The sequence below is a fragment of the Columba livia genome, chromosome 1 (genome assembly GCF_036013475.1).
Source record: "Columba livia isolate bColLiv1 breed racing homer chromosome 1, bColLiv1.pat.W.v2, whole genome shotgun sequence".
In the NCBI taxonomy this organism is placed as follows: domain Eukaryota; kingdom Metazoa; phylum Chordata; class Aves; order Columbiformes; family Columbidae; genus Columba; species Columba livia.
In genome coordinates, this window is record NC_088602.1 from 185369876 (window position 1) to 185389626 (window position 19751).

Consider the following 19751-nt stretch of genomic DNA (forward strand, 5'->3'; position numbering starts at 1 on the left):
GCATCCTTTTTGAAACCCTCAAGGAGCCATTGCAGATAGTGTAAAAGGTATTGTATTTTTGCTGGCATACATTTTAATTTCTTCTACTCATGTTTGGAACTAGGCTGTCTGCTTTCCTGGGAAAGGTCTTTTGATTGAAAATAAATTGGCAGGAAGCATGGAGTTTAATTGTCCTGAAAGGTCATTTCTGGTGATCAGACATATGAGTTCAGCGCGTTGTATGGGAGAGCGGGAAATAATGCTTAATAAGCAGGAGGTTGGCATCCAGAGACTACTGAGAAGCAGTGTCTTCGTTACCAAAACAGTGATTTTTCTCTCTCCCTTGTGCGATATAGTTAACACTCTTGCCATACTGCTGTAAAATCTTAGTGGAGGCAAAATCTTGACATTTTTGCTCCAAAGGCAAATGAATCACTAGCTGTGTAGACGTGACCTGGGAATACAGGGAATAAAAACCAACTGAATCACGGTTAGATTTCATTCAGCGTGAAAGCCCAAAGCCCTTGAAGCCTCCTGTGGGAAATGCCTCATTGCTGTTTCTCACCTGGCTTGTGCTGCAAAACCAGGTATACATCTGGACAGATGTGGCAACATGAAGTGATCCGAGTTAGCTCAAACACTTTTTCCATACAGTGGTTTTGCATGGTTCTGGTTGTGACCTCCATTCCTTGGGCAGGGCCGACACGTGGGTTTCCTGGTGTCCTGTTAGGCCAGGAGACCTGTGGATATTACCCCAGGTGGGGAGAGCAGTGATGATAGCCATTCACAGGGACAAATCACTTAACGCCTGACCTGCAGCCAGAAATACCCGTCAGACCACAGCCTTGGTCCTGCTTTTGCAGAGCATCACATAGTTGTCGTGACAGATTGCAGTGCTAACTTGGAAAGAAAAGACAATCTCCTGTTTAAACTTAATATAATGTATGTTGAAAGCTTCTTCACGTTAGTCTGGAAATCATCAGTTGCCTGTTATCTATAAAGCAGAGCTTTTAATATGTTCTTGGTATTTTCGAGCAGCATGGGGTTTTTGTGTGTGCTAGTAGGCTGTGCTCCGGAAACCGTGCAGAACCTTGGAACCGCTGTGGTGGAGTCACTCAGGGCATTTTTAGTATTACTTTGGGGGAGTTTGGAGGTTGGTTATTTTGGGGGGGAGGTGTATGTTTTTTCCTGAGAATAGGTAATACTAGATGCACCCAATAATGTGAAAGAACTCTTCTTGAGCAGGTGCCAATCATAATCTGCCTCTCCTTCATCTGTAATTTAACTTCACATGCAAGTCTTTTTGCTGCTCTTCTGGATAGTCTTACTGTAATCCCAGTTTTGAGGTTTGCTGGTTCTCAATTTCGTTATTGTCTTTTTGTAGTGACTACTGCAAGTAAATTATGTGTTTAGTGAAAGCCTGTTTTCTTGTACAGTTCTCAATTTGTCCGGTATTGAACAGCTCCTTTTTTTCAATTGTACTTCTTTATTCTACATGCACTTAGAGTATCCCTTCTCCTTTCACTCTTATGTGACCTAAACAACACAGATTTTTTTTAATCTTACAATTTTTATTTCCACTGCTACATCTCCCTCTACAGTCATCTTTTTTGGATAAGGTAGTAATACTCATGAAGTACAGGTGAACTAAAATTCATATAAGAGATTATTTATTTAATATTATTTGCCATTCCTAACATGACGTTTGTTGCCTGACTTGAGATTTACTTTTTTCTGGCTCTGGCTGCAGCTGTGCAGGGAGGGGAGGGGATTCTGTTGAGCTGCGTACAGCAGCGCTCAGATTTTCTGCTCAATCTCTTGCTCTGTATGAGGAAAGAAGAAAATGCAGTCGTTGTGTTTTAAATTTAGTAACTTCTAGTAATTTTGATGATTACTGAGATCACTTTTCCAATTATAAATAAACCACATTGTTTAAAAATATTTTTGACTAGACTGAGTTCTGTCTCAAAATTGGAACAGGCTGAGGAGAGTTTGGGAAAGAAATTACGGTCAAGTTTTTGCATTCTTAACCGTAAATGGAAACAGAAGGGCTTTGACTGACCAGAAGCTTGAATTTTATAGCTCTTGTAGCTAATGGAAAACATTATTTACTAAAAATGCTGTCAAATTTAGTTTGTCATGCTTCAGAGGTTGCTCTGGAGCTCTGTAGGTGGTCATAGCCTTGGGCAAACCCTTCCATCTGATGCTTCTGGGACAACCTGGGGAGCACTGAAAGCTGGGTGTGCGTAGGTGTTACATGTCCTCTGGTGTGAATGATATCTTAGTGTCGTTGTCACTAAGAGAGTAAGGCCAAGCTGGCAGACACTTGAGAATAAGCATGGGTTGTTGCAAAGCCGATTTAAAGTCATTGAAAGCAAAGTCTGAGGAATTAAATGTCTTCCTTGACCAAACTGCAAGGAAAAACCTGCAAAGTTTGTAGTAGCAAGGTGGTTAGTTGAGCTGAAGGAGAGCTTGCCAGGATAAAAAAGAAAACAAACAAATCTGGTTACTGCTTCTGTAGCTGTCCTGGATCCATTTACTTCTATGGACTAAATGTGCTGTCCAGTTTATTTACCCTGCTTGAAAATCATCCTTCTTTTTACATGGTTTTGTCAAGATTTATGAATTGAGGAGATAGATAGCATGTGACAGGCAGGAAGGTCATTCAGATGAAGTTACTAATATAGCTGCATGTGAGAATACTGGTGGTTTGATGCTCTGGGTCATATCTGTGCCCTTGAGGAGACTCACTGTTTGCTCTCCTCTGTGTACCACGTGGCATCTGTGTCTCTGTGCACGTTCCATGAGTCTTACACCTGGGAGATGAAAATTAATCTCCTTCCAGTGTCTGACCATTAAACACAATGTATGTGTTGGGGTGTCCCTCATACTCTCTCATCCTGGAGCTGGAACACCTCTCCTAGGAAGAAAGGCTGAGAGGGTTGGGGTTGTTCAGCCTGGAGAAGCCTGTGGGGAGACTTTATTGTGGCCTCTCAATATATAAAGGGGACTTCTAAGAAAAACAGAAACATTTTACCAAAGCCTGTAGTGACATGACAAGGGGCAGCGGTTTTAAATTGAAGGAAGGCAGGTTTAGATTGGATGTAAGGAAGACATTTTTTATGATGAGCATGGTGAGACTCTGGAACGGGTCGCCCAAGAAGCTGTGAATGTCCCATCATTGCAAGTGTTCAGGGTCAGGTTAGACAGGGTTTTGAGTAACCCGTTCCAGTGAAAGGAGACCACGCCCAAGGCAGAGGGGTTGAAGTAGGTGATGTTTAAAGGTCCCTTCCAACCCAAACCATTCCATGGTTCTATGGTTCTGAAATTGGCCTTTTTGGAAAATCTTTACAACAAGGTGCCCAACTGTTTCACAGTGTTGGGAAATTATAGGTAGTTGACAATTTTAAAACTTTGATGTTGTCATGTACAGGAATGTTTCACCCGTAACAAGATCCTGACTGCGTGTTGTGGTTTTGACTGTTTAGTTTGTATGACGTAGACATTTGATTTATTTTAGCATTACTAATTCTTCCTAAAGCCAAGATTAAAGACCTTTTATGCACTGCTTGCTACTTCTTTTATGGACTTAGAGGAGTCCATAATCTTGGAAGGAGTTTCCAGACAGTAGTTGTGTTAGAAAAATCCTGCTTCTCTGTCTTAAATCAGGGCTCCATGCTGAAATAAGGCTCTACTTTAGGTTAACAGATTTTTACCAGGTATTTGTCTTCCTTCTGCTGTCAGTTTGTTAACAGTTTTTCATCTTTAGCGTTAACCAGAAACAGAAACGTAAGGAATCACTGTTACTTTTTTCTTTATTTACTAGTAAGTGAGAAGCTCGGGAGCCTTTAGACATGTTTGTAACCATGTGTGAAAAATCCCTGTATAAAGTTATGAATTCCATTCTAGTGTATGAAAACCATTGGTAGTTGCAACTTACGTTCTGGTTCACAGCATTTCTGTCTCAGCACAGATGTGATACTTCATGGGCACTCAGAGCCAGAGGAGATTTTCTGGCGCGGCAAAGTACAGCCTCGACTCAACAGCTTTTCCATGCAACTGTGGCGCTTGTTTTCTGCCAGCAAGGCCTTGACTTTATAAAGTCTCCCTGTGTAGTTAGGCAGAAACCAACCACGCTTGTGAGTCGAGATGGATTTCTGCTCTGTGAACTGCACAGATAGCAAGAGAATGCCTTTGAAAAAATGAGATCCCATAGGAATCTTTAGGCCTTTAACAGACAAAAATCAGAAGGACTTGTGGGATTTGGGGATTTTGGGTAAACACAGAGCTTTGGGATGGGATAAGGTCCAACTGGTAGGGTATGTTGGATTTATGTTGTTTTTCAAGGTAAGACATTTATGACTAGTGACCTTGTTTTGTTTAGCCAGTTTCTTTGGATAGATTGTCCCATCTAAGTATGGCAGTGGCTCATCCATACCCCTTCTCTGGGATGTCTGCCTTAAACATCTGGGGGTCCATGAGCCCTGGATCTGAGCCCATTGGGCTCTGCCAGGAATATGAGGTGAAAACCTATTCATTAGTGATGACAAATTGGTTTTCTGAAGGAATCTAATTACTAAAATAACTGGAGGTGCAATTGTTTTTCTTATTTAATGTGCCATTAATACTGCCATGGAAAGTGGGTGTCTTTGGGAGCTCCAGGGCCATGGAGATGAACGTCCTCTCCTCCTCAGAGTCCTACAGCAGGCATTCCAACAGCGTCTGGTCTGTGGATGTGTAAGGTCTAGATGAAGGCATGGATACTGTTTTCTGTCAGGATGCAGGGTATTCTCTAAGAGAAATCCTGTTTTCTTCCACTTTGCAAGCCATGGTGGTCACAAGGCAGTAAATGCTATAGCTTTCAAACATCAGGCATGCTCCGTGATTCTTCGGGTGCTGCTTCCGTTAAGCCAGTTTTAGACAACGATATATTTATAACTGTCTTTAACCTTTTAATGGAGTTGAGAAAAAACACTTAATAGAGATCAGACCATTGTATGTCTTGATTACCTCCTGGTTTTTTACACAACTTATTTAATTCCAGGGTGACATTATCCTGTTACTGTTTGTTTTTTTCTGAGCTGCACACAGTTGTGTCAATATCTGATTTCTCACTGGCTTCTGAAGGTAAAGGTTCATGGTAACACGAATGAAAGCAGGTTTGCATGTTTGGTCATAAATTTGTGGTTTGAATCCAAGTTGTGTGTGGTTTTGAATAATTTTGTATGAAAAAAGCAGTGTAACTTCTATTATTTCACATACAACCTATTTGTACTTGTTTTAGTAGAAAAAACTTAAAAAAATAATGACAGTGAGCAAAGCCAAAGTAATAATTCAGCTAAAGGAAAGAAGAAATGTAGCAATTTAATGGAATTTATTTGCAGTAGTATTTCCTTTTTTTATTTCCCCTAGCTGCAGGCAGTAAGATACATTTAGTTAATACAGGATCTTGTTACCCACTAGATCTCAGAATGCAGTGGAGAGATTCACCTGCTTTTACGTTAATGGCAAAGCACTTTTGTACCAAACTGTAATGCAGTAAGCAGGGAATCAAGGAATAATTCCTGGTTGTGACTGAAATTGCCTGCCCAGATTCAGAGGGTAGCTCCATGGCCTTCGCTTTTATAAAAGCTTAGTTTAAAAATCTTAAAATTTGAACCTGACAGTTCAGACCTGACATCAACCCTTCCTCATCACTGGCACAAAACACATCTTTGTTTGTCAATGTTATGGGGAAAAAGAAGGAGGAATTAACTAATTTGTTAGGAGTACCAGACTTTTAACCTCACTTTCTGTGCATGTGTGATGCACTTTTAAGAAGTAACCAGGAATTATGGTACAAGAGACATTCTCTCTCCTCATCTGTGATAGAAAGCCTTCCTTAGGAGAACAGGCCACTTGGGATCAATGAGAATTTGTTCAAGGAAGGCAATCTAGTTTTAGACTTATATTATCTTCTATTAAATATTAAACTTCACTTATTTGAAGACCTAAAAGGTCTGCCATGCTTCTACCATGGACCACGTAATTTAAACTTTTGTTTCAGTAGCTGGCTATGTGCCACTGAAATAGTCTGTACCTTTCAGATGGATCTCCAGCAGTCAATTAGTGCTATTGCAAAGAGTCAGTCTTTATACAAGTTTTTATTACTGTAGTTTTTTATTATTGCTGAGATTGGAAATGAAGAACCGTGGACACTTCCTAATAGAAAACCATTGTTTTCTATTCTGTTGCTGTTCTGAATCATGTTTCCTGTGAAGGAGTTTAAATATTATGGAAATGATGACTAACAAAATTTGTTTTAAAATATATTATGCTGCATTCTTAGCCATGGATTTGAAAATAAATTGTCTACTGAGGAAAAAATGTTGGGTATGTTCCAGTTTCACAACAAAACGTGGGAGGTGGGGTCAGATACTTTGTGCTTGGGCTGAAAAGAAAATGTGCAGAGGGGTTCAGTGAAAGGCATTTCATGGAGAGCCAAAGGAACAGTCCAGCAGCACATCTTGCATTGGGAAAAATCTTAAAAGATTTGCTCAATATTTCTGAAAGTCAGTGCAACTCTCTCTATATATAATTAGAAATGGAGAGTCGATAGATTAAGGTGGAAAGAACTCTATCACCACATTAATTCTACTTTTCTTTTAACTTTTAAAAAATGTTGCTCTTTTGAGTCTTAGCTATTTTGTGTACTGAGGCTATGATACGGAGAATTGAGTTAGTCTGAGGGCAGAAAGCCATAATTTGATATGTTCCATGTTAAGTGTAACATAGGAAGAAACCCTTCTGCAAGTGTTGCAGAAGATGCTTTAGTACTAAATGCTTCTAGCTTTCAGACATCATCCTTCAGCCTCTGGTTTTAATCTTAGACCTTCATAGTTTGTATGATTTAAACTCGTGTGAACACACAGTCCTCTCTGGCCTGTGCAGCATTCACTTGAATATCAGTGGTAAGAACTTTGGTAACAAATGATGTGGGTATGCGTCAGTGGTACAGGTGAGCTACTGGACTGGCTAACGTCTCCAGAAGGAAGTTGTTCTGAATTTCTTCCACATCATCACACATCTAAATCCAGCTTTCAAAAGTGACGTGTCTTTTTAGGAAAGCCAATGGTACTTGAATAAAGATGTTCCTAATTAACTTTTGAAAAAGAAACTTGGGTTTCTAAGAGTTTCAATGACACAGCTGAACCAATATTTAAATAAATACACCTAAGTAAGGCATGAAATGTTTATTTAAACAATAAGAACAGGACCATAAACAACCATGAAAGGCTGAATGGCAGAAAAATAGATCTACCACATGCAGAGCACATGGTATAGTGATTTTGAGAACATTTAACTTGCCATAGTTGTGGGGTTTGTTTGTGGCTTTTTGTTTGTTTGTTTGTTTTTCTTTTCCTCAATAAAATTCCTGTGGCAGTAGATAAGATGAAACTAAGATGGGTATAAAGGTCCTGCTGCAATGAAGTGAGCTTTCAGTGGTGTTTTGGACTCCTGCACACCTGAACAAATCATCAGGAAATTATGCCAGGAAACAGGAGACACCTGTGGGTCGGGCTGGGTGGGCTGTGGGTGCTGGTGGCTGCATTTCAGGACATCGGCACCCCACTTTACATCTCTACCTTGCCTGGCCCCGAGCCAGTTGAATTGGCCAGATTAGGGTCTTGTGGGGGAAGAAGCTTTCACTAAAGCCTGACTCACATTTATCTGAGGTGAAAAAAAGTAGACTGAATGCATCTGCTCATCAAATAGGGACAAGTCTGGTATGTCCTACCCCAGGCCAGTGCTCTGACCAGGGGGCTCTGAGAGGTCCTCCTTCTTCCTCCTGGCCTGCAAGCTGGTCTGGGCTTCCCTGACAAAGTGTTCTTGGAATTTGTGCACTTCATGAGATATGTTGATACAGCTGAAAATGCTGCCAGCAGAAAAACCTCTCCATGCTCTTCCAGGGAGACAGTGAATAGGAGGCTACTGAGAGATATTTATTAGAATTAGTCTTATAAACCTGTCATAGCGTAATGTATGCTTTCCTCTCCGTGTAGGCTACAGCTCTCCTGCTGTAAGGATTGTGAGAAAGCATAGAGTGGTCCTGGACTAAAAGACAAACAGAGTGGCTGTGAAATCGAGTTCTCATATGAATACCGAGAAAGACTACTTGAAAAATGTGTGGGAAGAAAAATAACAGTGACTGTTATAGATAAGAAGAAAAGCTCTCTTAAGAGAGCTTTGCCACATGTTAAGGAAACTTAAGAAAAGAGCCCTGAAAAAATAATTGGAAATACTAGGGTTTTTTTCAACAGTGAAGCCTGCAGTGTTGTCTCCATGGCCATCAACATGTTCTCTTCTCACTGACAGATCTCTGAGATTGTTCTGTTAGAGAAAGCACTTCAAGTTCTTCGGTGTTTCTCTTTCTTTTTTTTTTTTTTATCCCCCTCTTCTTTTGGTCATATACATCTGCCCTGGTTTCAGCTGGGATGGAGTTAATTTTATTTTCTAGTAGCTGTGTTTTGGATTTAGCATGAGAAGAATGTTGATAATACACTAGTGGTTGTGGGTAGTCAAGGATTTTTCCAGCCTCCCATGCTCTGCCAGGTGCAGAAGCTCAGACAGAGCAAAGCCAGGTTCATCCAAACTGGCCAAAGGAGTATTCCTTACCATATAATGTCATGCTCAGTATATGAACTGGAATTGGCCGCTGCTCGGGAATGAATGGGTTATCAATGCCATGGAAGGTGAGTTGTGGATCACTTGTTTTGTATGTTTTTATTATTATTATTATTATTATTATTATTATTATTATTATTATTATTATTATTATTATTATTATTATTATTATTACTTTGCTGTCCTATTCAACTGTTCTTATGAGTTTTTTTTTCTGTTTCCATTTCTCTCCTCCATCCCACCTGAGGGCAGGGAGAGGCCTGAGCAAGTGGCTGCATGGTCCTGGTTGCGAGCTAGGGTTAAACCACAACAACATCCATAAAGTTCAGACACTTGCTTTTATCTAATGCTGGGAGGTTTCTGGCCTTTTTCAGTTTTCCCTTGAATCCACAGGTATGGTCAAGCTTGGTTGCTTGTTCATCAGCCTTTTAAGGTTAATTAGGATCTGGTCTCCGTTCTTCACTTCAGTTCATGTCACTGTGCTTGGCCATGTGATCAACACGTGAAATACCTGCCACACCGTAGTGCATCCAGAAGAGCATTACTCCTCATTGCTTCATCTGCTTCTCAGAGTTTGCTCATGGCTGAGGTTGGATGTTTTTTCTTCTGTCTGCTGGAATCCTGGGGACATTACAAAGCAATATTGTTCCTGGCACGGAGCGATGAACGTTGTCCTTACTGTGGGAAAATCCCCTGACAGCCGTGCTTGTTTGGAGGAGGTTTATTGTTGATGGTCTTTTCGGTCACAGGATGTGGCTCATGCAGCCGTGACCACACAGAGAGGGATGGATGACGCTCCCTGCCCTATTACTCTGTAAACTTTCTCCCATCTCCTGCCATTCATCTTCTCTTGTGCTTGCACCTCAGTCTCTCATAGAATCACAGAATGTTACGGATTGGAAGGTACCTTGAAAGATCATCTAGTCCAATCCCCCTGCCAGAGCAGGAACACCTAGATGAGGTTACACAGGAATGTGTCCAGGTGGGTTTTGAAATGTCTCCAGGGTAGGAGACTCCACAACCCCCCTGGGCAGCCTGTTCCAGTGCTCTGTTACCCTCACTGTGAAGAAGTTTCTTCTCACATATAAGTGGAACCTCCTGTGTTCCACTTTGTATCTATTGCCCCTTGTCCTGTCATTGGTTGTCACCAAGAAGAGCCTGGCTCCATCCTCATGACACTCACCCTTTACATATTTATAAACATTAATGAGGTCACCCCTCGGTCTCCTCCAAGCTAAAGAGACCCAGCTCCCTCAGCCTTTCCTCATAAGGGAGGTGCTCCACTCCCTTAATCATCTTTGTTGCCCTGCGCTGGACTCTCTCCAGCAGTTCCATGTCCTTCTGGAACTGAGGAGCCCAGAACTGGACACAATATTCCAGATGCCATCTCACCAGGGCAGAGTAGAGGGGAAGGAGAACCTCTCTCAACCTACTCTCCTGACTGTCACTTCTCTGCAGCCTGTTTTGACGGCTCTGGCTTTTCAGCAGAGCCTGGTCCTTGAAGCACAACTGTCCACTGCTGTCCCATGAGGATTTTAGCCATCCTCTGAGGGTGATTTAGCACTTTGTCATGACTTTTTGGCAAGAGGGCTGTCCATCCACTCTATATCCATCACCTGGTACTGTAGGTTTTTATTTGATCTGGTTGTGCTTTGTGTTTACTGCTCAGACATAGTAGTCCTTGTCTTTTATAAACTAGTAAAGCACAAATAGGCAATATTAATAACAACAGAAAACAAGAGCAATTATGAAGACAGATTTTAAAGAAAATAAATGCCTTAACTGCAGCTTGCTAACCAGAAAATTACCACTTCAGAAGGCTCCTGCCCTTGAGACATCTGGCTCTGTAGCTTCGGGCATGTCGATCTGCTGCACCTTGCGGCAAAGCTGGGCTGTGATGGTGGCGATGGCCAGAGCAATATTCCAGTTCCCTGCCGGTTTCTCCAGTGAGCGTGTGGCGTGTGTCTGTCTGCTGCCTGTGTCAGTGCCGGGCCCTTATCAAAGGACACGTGGGGCACATTACAACAAGTGGGTTTTTTTTAAATCTTTTACGTTATTTAAGAGCAAAAGATGGTTATTGGCATTTCTTTAAGAGACTGTTATCTAGCTAACTGTGTTTAAATTGATGTTAATTCAAGCTAGTAAATGAAAGTGGGAAGTTGGTGAAGGTGTATTAATAGTTTGCTGATGAAATACAAATTCATGTATGTGTTGCTTTTATTTGCATCTGTAATGCAGGGCTGAAGTTGAATCGAGTAAACTATTTTTTGTGGAATATATTCTGTAATAATAATTGCTCTGGTAAGAAGCAATTATTGTGTACAATGAAAGCAATGTTCCAGAAGAGTTTTAATTCTCTCTGCACAGAGACAAGGATATTTGTAATAAGCGGCACATTGAGCATATGATTAAGACATAGTGGGACTTTCCACTGGGGGCTTTTCCTGCGACCTGACTGCATGCCAGGAGAGACTGTATGTTCACAGATGGACATTTGATATCACATACCCTTTTCTTATTAAAGTACTTAACCCTTTGCTTTTCACTACATGTAACGTGTTGTACCAATTTCAGTCAGACACAACAATTAGCAACAAGTAATGGAGCCTGAGTGTCTGGTTTTACCAGTTTATAAAGAGATGTGAGGGTTGAGGTCAGGGAAGGTGCCACACTGAACGGTGTCCACCCAGTGCGCTGTTTCCAGTGACATTTGGCGTGACCTGAAGAAAGGCACAGCAGTCTGTGTCATTTATTTCAGAATACATTTTCTTGAGAATTTTAATTAAAAAAAGATGAAACTGTTTTCACAAGATGTATTTCTCATGTTGTTTGGCTGAATTTTAAAGGACCAGCAAGTCTCAGCCTTCGGGGTGCCCGCAGGGGTGCTGCGGGATGGCCACAGTGGTGCAGAACCAGCCTTAATCAACCGAACACAGGAGGCCAGTCTCTCCTTGTGCTTGAGGTTGTGTTTTGGCCAGTCACCAAACCATCTTCCATGAAGGCTAAGTGGTGTCAAACACTACTTGCCTGTAATGTAAACAGGGCCAGAGGCTGAAGTGGTAAATAACACTGACAACAAATACAGTTAAGCAGAGCCTGTAGGCATCTGAAGGGTTTTGTGAAGCATCAAGGAGGGATGCTTGGAGCTGATTTGCTTACCCTGTGGGCTGAGCAGAGCTCTGTGCATCTCCTCCACTACAAGCTGAAGCTCTTCAGTCTGGTTCGACAACTGATCAGGTGGTGTTAAGTAGACAAATCAGGTGTGTCAAAAGGGCCAAAACCCCTTCAACTTGAAGAAAGGAATGCGTCTCCATGCTTAAATTTGTCAGGAGGAGGAATGTCTCTGATGTCAGGGGAGATTTGCTCTTTGGAGAAGTGCGACCTGCTGATTTTATCTTCTTTTCCTATCTCTAAACACTGTACTCAGCATGACCTTCCTGCCTGGGCTGATGAAGCTGGTGAATTCTGTGTGCCACCCAGTACTGGACACAAGCCCTTGAATCTTTCATGGCACCGAAGCCAGAGAAGTGGCACAGTACTTTCAAGTATCAAGATACTGTTAAATCACTGGTGTAATGGAGATTTATGCAGCTGCACGGGCTAAAGTGGTATGTGTCTCAGCTGAACATCTGCTTGTAGGTGACTTGCCCACATGGAAGCCTAGGACCTGTTCAGGAGAAACTTTGCCCACAGCAGTTCAAGCTTACATTTCAAGGTAGGTCTGGAGTGCAGGGTTCCACTATTGACCCCGACATAATCTGCTCCTTTTCATAATGCTTCCTCTAAAACTCCCGGGCACTCAAGATGCACTTCTTCTGTGCATATGTAGATGTCCGAATCTTAGCTGCTCAAGCCTGATTCTGTATGTACTCTCTCTGTAGTCAGTGGAAGAGATACAGGTACTACTGGGTCTGGTGACTCCTGAACTAACAACAAAAATATGCAGAAAGTCATCTCTCTCTAATCCTGGTAACCAGCATTTCCCTGAGGTGAATGCTGTGGAGGTTGGGAGCTGCTGCAACGTCTGTGTGTCCATCCTCTCCTCACACTGCTGGAATACGGCAGCTCTGTGGGTACCACCACCCACCTCTCCAGGGAAGAAGCCAAGAAAGGAGATACCAGCACCCTGGGCCTGGGCAGGATGGTCTGCTCAGACTGAGGTCCCGAACTAGTATCATAGTTTCTGATAAACTTGAATAGTGTTAATGCCTGATCATTTAATTGCCACTAAGTTATCATGCCCTTCTGGAGTCATGGTTCTACCATGGTCCTCATACATCGACCATGACCAGGCAGAAGGTGTAAGCCATAGTTACTGAGGCTTCTTTCTGTTTTGGCAGCATGGTGGTTTGCTGTGAGACCAATAAGTGTGAACCAATCTGTGAACCAATAAGTGCTGTGAGCTACTAGTAAAGGTTTGCTCTACTTCCTAAGTTGTTCCCACGTGGATTTGGACATGGGAGTCTCTGCAGCTTACCCTTGTGTCTGACACCTGGTGGGAAGGATGTTGGTGCAGTTCAATCTGCCATGAGGATGGCAAATGCCGCTAGCCTTTCCAGTGTTATTTTTTAATAACTGCATAGGTAAGCCTTCTATTACTATGACTAAATGCCTGAAGTTTTCTCTAGTGCTTTGTGTGGGAGAGCATTTCCAAGGTGTTTGTCAAGTTTAAGAGCCTACTTCTCCTAAACCCCAGTGAGATAGTGCTTAAGTATTATGGTGGGTGCTTTCTCTTCACTGTACGTTTGTTCATCAGGCTGTCCCTTATCCAGATGAGCCTTTTTTTTTTTTTAGTTATTTATTTGGAGAACACTGCATTTCCATAAGTAGTTTTACTCTCCTGGTGTTGAGTGTTCAGCAAACAAGAGTGCTGCATCCAGGCTTGCTGCCTGGAGCCTGCAGCGTGAGCCCCGTTGTTGGATGTCTATGCTGTACCAATGTAGAACCGATTATGCTGCAGGTTCAGGAGAGCCTCTGGCTTGGATTGTTTTATTGACTCTTAGAAGCTCTTCTTTCTCAATAAAAGGTGATAATCAAGTTATCCAAACATTTACTAATTTTTGCTGTGGTGTTTTGTTTTTCTGAGATAAATTTTACATCTCTAGTCCACTGGGCTGGCACTGCATGGAAGCTGGTTGGAACCCATGGAAAGAGAAGCTGGGACATCACTGAAATGCTGCATCTTGGGAAAACTCAAGTCCTTAAATGACTGAAATTTTGTCCGATGGGACTAGTGAAACAGTTTCTAGTGGACTTGGTTTCCCCACCAACTCCTCAACTGTATTATATTTACAGCTGCAATGTTAGCTCATCCATTGTTATGCACATGAGTTTCCACATAGGAAAATAAAAACAAAACTTCTGTTTGATGTTTTTTCCCCACGGTTATATTATGGATTCTTTATGTCTGGTAGGGAACGTGCTCTACACAGCACTTGCTCATCCGGCAGGGACCTTCAACGTTATCTTCTTCCCGATTGAATTCCTTGCTGTCACACAGCACACAGGATAACTTTGTTTCTTCTATCCCTTCGCTAAGTTGGGTTGAAATGGGTGACGGGTTCCAGAGTTACTGAGCAGTTACAGAGCATGTTCATGTGAACGGGTAAATTCTTTAGATACCTTCTTACACTGTGTTGTCAGTATTCCCTCATAGGCTTGGAAGTCGTTCTTATTTTTTTCTATATGTACAATGAAATAATTGCTATTTATAATGTCAGATTTAACATTCTTGCTGTGTTTACTCAGACTGAGAAGTAATTTAAATTTGATCTTCCTCTCAACAATCAAACTTACTCCTAACCGTGAAATTTTGGCATTACATCAGACAATATTTATGTGGATCATAATGCAGTGTTGGCAAAATCTCTTTGACTTACTTTTTATGCATATAAATTGGATATTTGTGTTTTTTTCTGGGGCACACATGTTCCCTCTGATGCCAGTTTGCATGCAGTTTATTATGAGTTGGCCTTAATCCTAATCTGTGGTCTTTCAGTGTTGCATAAAAAATGATGATTGTTTATAATCTGTTTTTTAATTTGTTACCCACCTCTGTTCACTGTAACGTTTGAGGCTTTCATGTGTACCTTATGTGCAGTCCTGTGGCATAGATCCTTGGAAATGACTGTGGTGTTAGGATTAAAAAAAACCAACCCAACAGATATTTCCCTCACAGCAGAAAAGACACACCATTTTTTCTTCTTCTAATATTTTATTCTTTTTAAAATGTATTTAAATAGGTGATTATTTGAACGTATGTCATTTACTTCAGTGACAATCGGTTGCTTCCTTTGTTTTTAAGTTCTCCTTGGATCATATCAAAATGCATTGTGTTCTGCTGGGACATTTTTCAAACACTGTAGTGGCCCCACAAATGCATGTGTTTGGGACAAGAAGGGCTCTCAGAATTTAATGAAGCCATTACACATGTTCTGTTGGGCCCTGGGGCTTGATGTTATTGAAAAAAATGACACAATTTGGATTTGATATGGCATTTGCACACAGTGAGTAGATTGTCACAGTGTGTTGGTAACTGTCTTAGATATTTGTGGATAAACAGTTTTATGTTTAAAATGAAACCAACCAAACTGAAAACCAAACCACCAAAACCAAGATAAAAACAGAGGTGAATCATCATCCTAATCTGTTGACAGTATGATCCAGAAGGTGAGCTCTACTCTGCCAGTTATAAAATAATATTGCCTTATTTTCCAGTCTCACACTGAATATTGGAAAGGAAGAGGTTGTTGAAAATGGATGATTTATTCTGTACCGTCTGTTTTACAGAATGGGAATATTTTAGTGTTCTGTTGCTTTCTGTTACTAGACCCCAGGTACTTGACTACAGTTCAGGGGCTACTACCATAGGAGAAGTAGATACTGTGTTGCTTAGAGTCTCAAGGCTCTGTTGCCTAAAGAAGTTCCCGTTTCCTATGAGAAGACAGGAACCAAGGATTTGGGGTTTGTTCAAGATGATTAGGCTACTGAGGAGCAAACACTCAGTCCTCTGAAGAGAGTGAGACACCTGCTTGGGATCCAAAATCTCCACCTTACCCTAGAATTAAGTGCGTAAGCTGGACTAATCCTTTCTTATTTTCTTTCTTGTATGCAATATTCTTTACACACAGCTTTCTGTGTGTAATAGTCTACCATTTCATAGCTGCTGGAGCTTCATGGCCATTAGATGTGTCCCAGAGGGGTGGTCTGGGAGAGGCAGAACACACATAATTTCCTCTGCTAATTGCTGAGCATCCCCTCGGAGCTGCCTTTCTCTGCCTGTGTTGAATGGTGTGCAGTAATCATCTACAGAGCAGGGCTGAAGCTAAGATCTTTGTTAAAACTGAAGTGGAAAGACATTGCTGTAATGTAATGATTTGCTGTTATGGTTCACTGTATCTCTTTTTAAAAAAGCAATATCTGCCTTTTCAGTTTCATCTCTCGGATGAGGACCAGCACAGACATAAAAAGATTTTTGGTAGCAAAATTAAGTACTTGTTCTTCAGTCTCTCTTGTCATTTGTGTATATGTGTGCGTACCTATATTTACTCAAAAAAAAAATTAATTGTTCTAGGCATTAATTGCCTAAAAATACTGCAGAAAAAGAAATTCTGCATGAAATGGGGTTGCAGAAATGCAATATGGTCTACACAGAAATATTCGAAAAATCAAGGAAGATCAAATAATAATGCAAGGAAAAAACATTCTTGAAAAGAGTAAATCAGTCTGGTCTAAAATCCTCTTTGTATGTTGAACAGGACAAAGACCTTGACTTTTTCTGCCAGCAGACTCCTTCCTTTCTGTGCCAGTGCAGTAAGGGATGAGCGAATTGCAAAGAGGGAATGCAGGTAGAATACGTTGAACGAAAGGTGAGAAGAGCAGACTATGAGGAGAACACTGAGGGCTTCCAGACAGTTCAGATGTTCAGGGGTATTTTCCCCTGTCCGGCTGCCCTCCCTCCCGGCCGCCCGCTCCCTCTTTCCACAACCACAGCTCCAAAGGTGCTGTTTCCAAAACAGCAATATCATTTAATGAGGGAGGTGGGGGTCTGTTTGGAAAAATACCCCACAGGTGGGTAATAGTTCACACCTCTGTGTCCGGGACTGTGTGTTGTAGCATCAGCACAAGCCATTTGGTTTGTTTGTACCTTAATTTACATGATCCTCTGAGATGAGAAGCTGAAGTTGTATCATCACTGTAGGTTCTCCCTGGTGTAACTGTGGTGTTCACCAGAAACATTTCTTAAAGTGAAGTTGAGCACAACAAGGCCAGAGAAAATGTAAAGCCAAGGAGCTATAGCTTGGTGATATATGCTGCTATTTGGCTCATTTTTTCTCCAGAGCCTGGAAGATTAGCTTTTTATTGATGTCATGTCAATTGATGATTGGCGTGGCAGCTGTTGGTAGAGCCAGCAAAAACTACAGAAGCTGGAGGTTGTCACAGTGTGGGTGACTGGGGGTCTTGCTGGGTTTTTAGGATGGAGCTAGCAGTTCTAGAGGCAAAATAAATTCCTTTTTGGGGTTGCTGAATATTGTGGATAAACTATACAGTCACTTGGAGATTCCCAGTAGCACCTTAAATGCATTAAAATTTTTAATGCCTTGAAAAACTCTCAGTGCCTGTAGGGCACTTTGAAAGTGAAGTTTAATAAACTTATTAATAGTAAAAATCCTTACCCACCTTTCAGGACAATGAAGACGATCTTCTACTTTTGCTGTGGAGGGGACCTGTTCCCTGTCTCCAGGGGGAGACAGGTGAGACCTCCCCCATTGAGGGGAGCTGCTCAGGGCAGTAGGACAGGAGAACCTCCCAGATGGAATGGATTCTTTTCCCATTCCCAGGGCTTGTCCTGTGAAGAAGGAGGTTAAGCTCAAAAAGAAATGTTTCTCTCTTGACAAGAGAGAATAAAGATTTCTAGTTTAGTGGATCAGCATAAGGGACATGGACAAATCTACCTCTGTTAGTTGCTTGCAATATCCTGCTCGCACTGTTTTTTTCAGAGAAATTACTCGAAAACATAAAAAGCATAAAAATTTAACATTTCATTATCCAGCTTCTTTATTAAAACTCAAACCTATGCTTTAGGCTTTAGACACACATCCCTTTCTCTGAAAAATGTGACTCTGTAGCAAATAGCTTTAAATAGCGAATATATTTGCTTCTTTAAGTATTTCATTCTGGCTTGTGGAGAAATGTATGGAAGTTACATTGTAAATGAATCTAATGCTTGGACAATGTCTCGTGCCCATTGTAAGCAAATCACAGCAATGCTAACTCTTGCAGGAGATTTCATTTGACCTTCTCTGTACACTAATTTACTTTGTCTTCGCCACCATATAAGAGAGAGAAACTTTCTCATAGGAAGAGATTAAATTTGTTAACCCTTCTTTGCGGAATAAACCAACATAAAAACTCAGGGTAGGAAACAGAAATTCCTTAATTCTGCTAGCCAGCTAGCCTAACTAAAAGGTTATGGTCTTACAAGAGCAGTAAATCAGAAACATATTTTAACACTCTCTCTAAGTCATTTTACGAAGTGTTTTAGGTAGACTTGAAAGAATTTCAGAGAGTCTTTCAGTGGCTTGTCAAGAGTCACCTTCCCCACAAGGCAAAAGCACTGACCTGGCAAGTGTAACGCTAATGAAATAGATTATTATGAAATCCTTCCACAGATACTGCATGAGTTGTTTAGGCTTTTTGACTGTGTATGTGCGTCAGTGCAGTGAGAACTTGGCAGCGGGCCTGGGCTCTGTGACACCTTCAAGGATGTCATTGGAAAGCCCTGAGGTTTTGCATCTTCCTTGGAAACAGTGCTGTGGGAAGTTCAGATCTGCTTATCAGAGCAAAATGTGTTCTTCAGCCATGAACACTGGGGTTTTTGTTTCAGAGGTCTGTGTTTAAAGATGCTGGGAGACTTACTGGTACATAATAGACACGTTTCCTTTGTGAACTTGCCTTGGTCGCTGGAAAGCCAAGCCAGAACACTTGTCTTGCTCCCAGCACCGCAGCTTCTTGTCAAACTATTATGACTGAACGAGGTGTTACTGGCTTTAAACATTCAAAATATCTACTTCAGTTCTGGAAACAGCAGAACTATGGTCCTTGTCAGAGGGTTTGTGCTACTGTCATTATAGCGTTATGGTCAAAACCAATTTGAACATGTCTTCCTGCTGCTGAGTATTCATACACATGACTGCAAATATTCATTACAATTGAACATCCAGGCCACTAATTCATATGTCTAAGTACAGACTTGAGGACAGCTGGTTAGTTATTGCCTAAGGGTTGATTTGAGTCACCATGCACCCGTGTCCTGCCTGCCAATGGAGAGAATAAAAGTTGCCTGTTAGAGAATGTGTTGTGAGATGTCTCACCCCAGGGCACGGCCTCTCCCATGGCTTATTTCCAGAGATGAAATACAGTTAAATGCTCCCCAAAGCCTGCTGGTCCTAAGTATTCTCATGGTGTGTGCAGAACACAAAGAGGCTGTTCGACGTGTGGGGTGGAAAGCAGGGAAACAGTTGAAGAGCATTTTGTGCCAGCAGAGGTTACCAGGAGAGGAGCTTGGTGCTTTGCAAGTGCCCCCCACCCTCTGCACCAGGACAGGGAGGACAGGGAGGTTGGGTTCTGTAAAGCCTCTTGATCTTTTTCTTCACAGCAGCTGTGGGACAGTGTTGTTGAGGGTCCATATGGATGCTGGTGGGCACGCACACTGATGAGCTTGGGACTGCATTCCCCCTCCCCACAAGCAGAGGGGTTGGCGTGGCAGTGGGTGGCTGTGGCTCTGACCCCTACAGCTTTCTAGTCTGCTCTTAGGGCAGTGGTGGCTCCAGCCAACAGCTCCTTGATTCCTTAGGGATTCAAGCACATTGAGATCCTCTGGTGGCAGGTCCTGCCAGCCTTCAGTGCTACTTGTTTTTCCAGACTGCTGCTCATGGTGGCATTGCCTGTTCTGCAAACAGCACAGACCCCTTAGCACACAGCAGCAGAAGCGTTTGGGAAGGGTTAACCCACAAAAGCTCAGAAATGGGGGGTGGTTGTTTAGTGCTTCATTTAATTGACTTGCCTCTATCTCCTTTCTCCTCATCCACCAGCAATGCTCTTCAGTC

The 19751-nt window shown here is 41.9% G+C and overlaps 1 protein-coding gene across 1 annotated transcript in view; it reads left to right on the plus strand.

Annotated features, from left to right (window-relative positions):
* Positions 1-19751, plus strand: part of ST7 (suppression of tumorigenicity 7) — a 151777-nt gene that overhangs the window by 19157 nt on the left and 112869 nt on the right. The gene's annotated exons all lie outside the window — the stretch shown is intronic.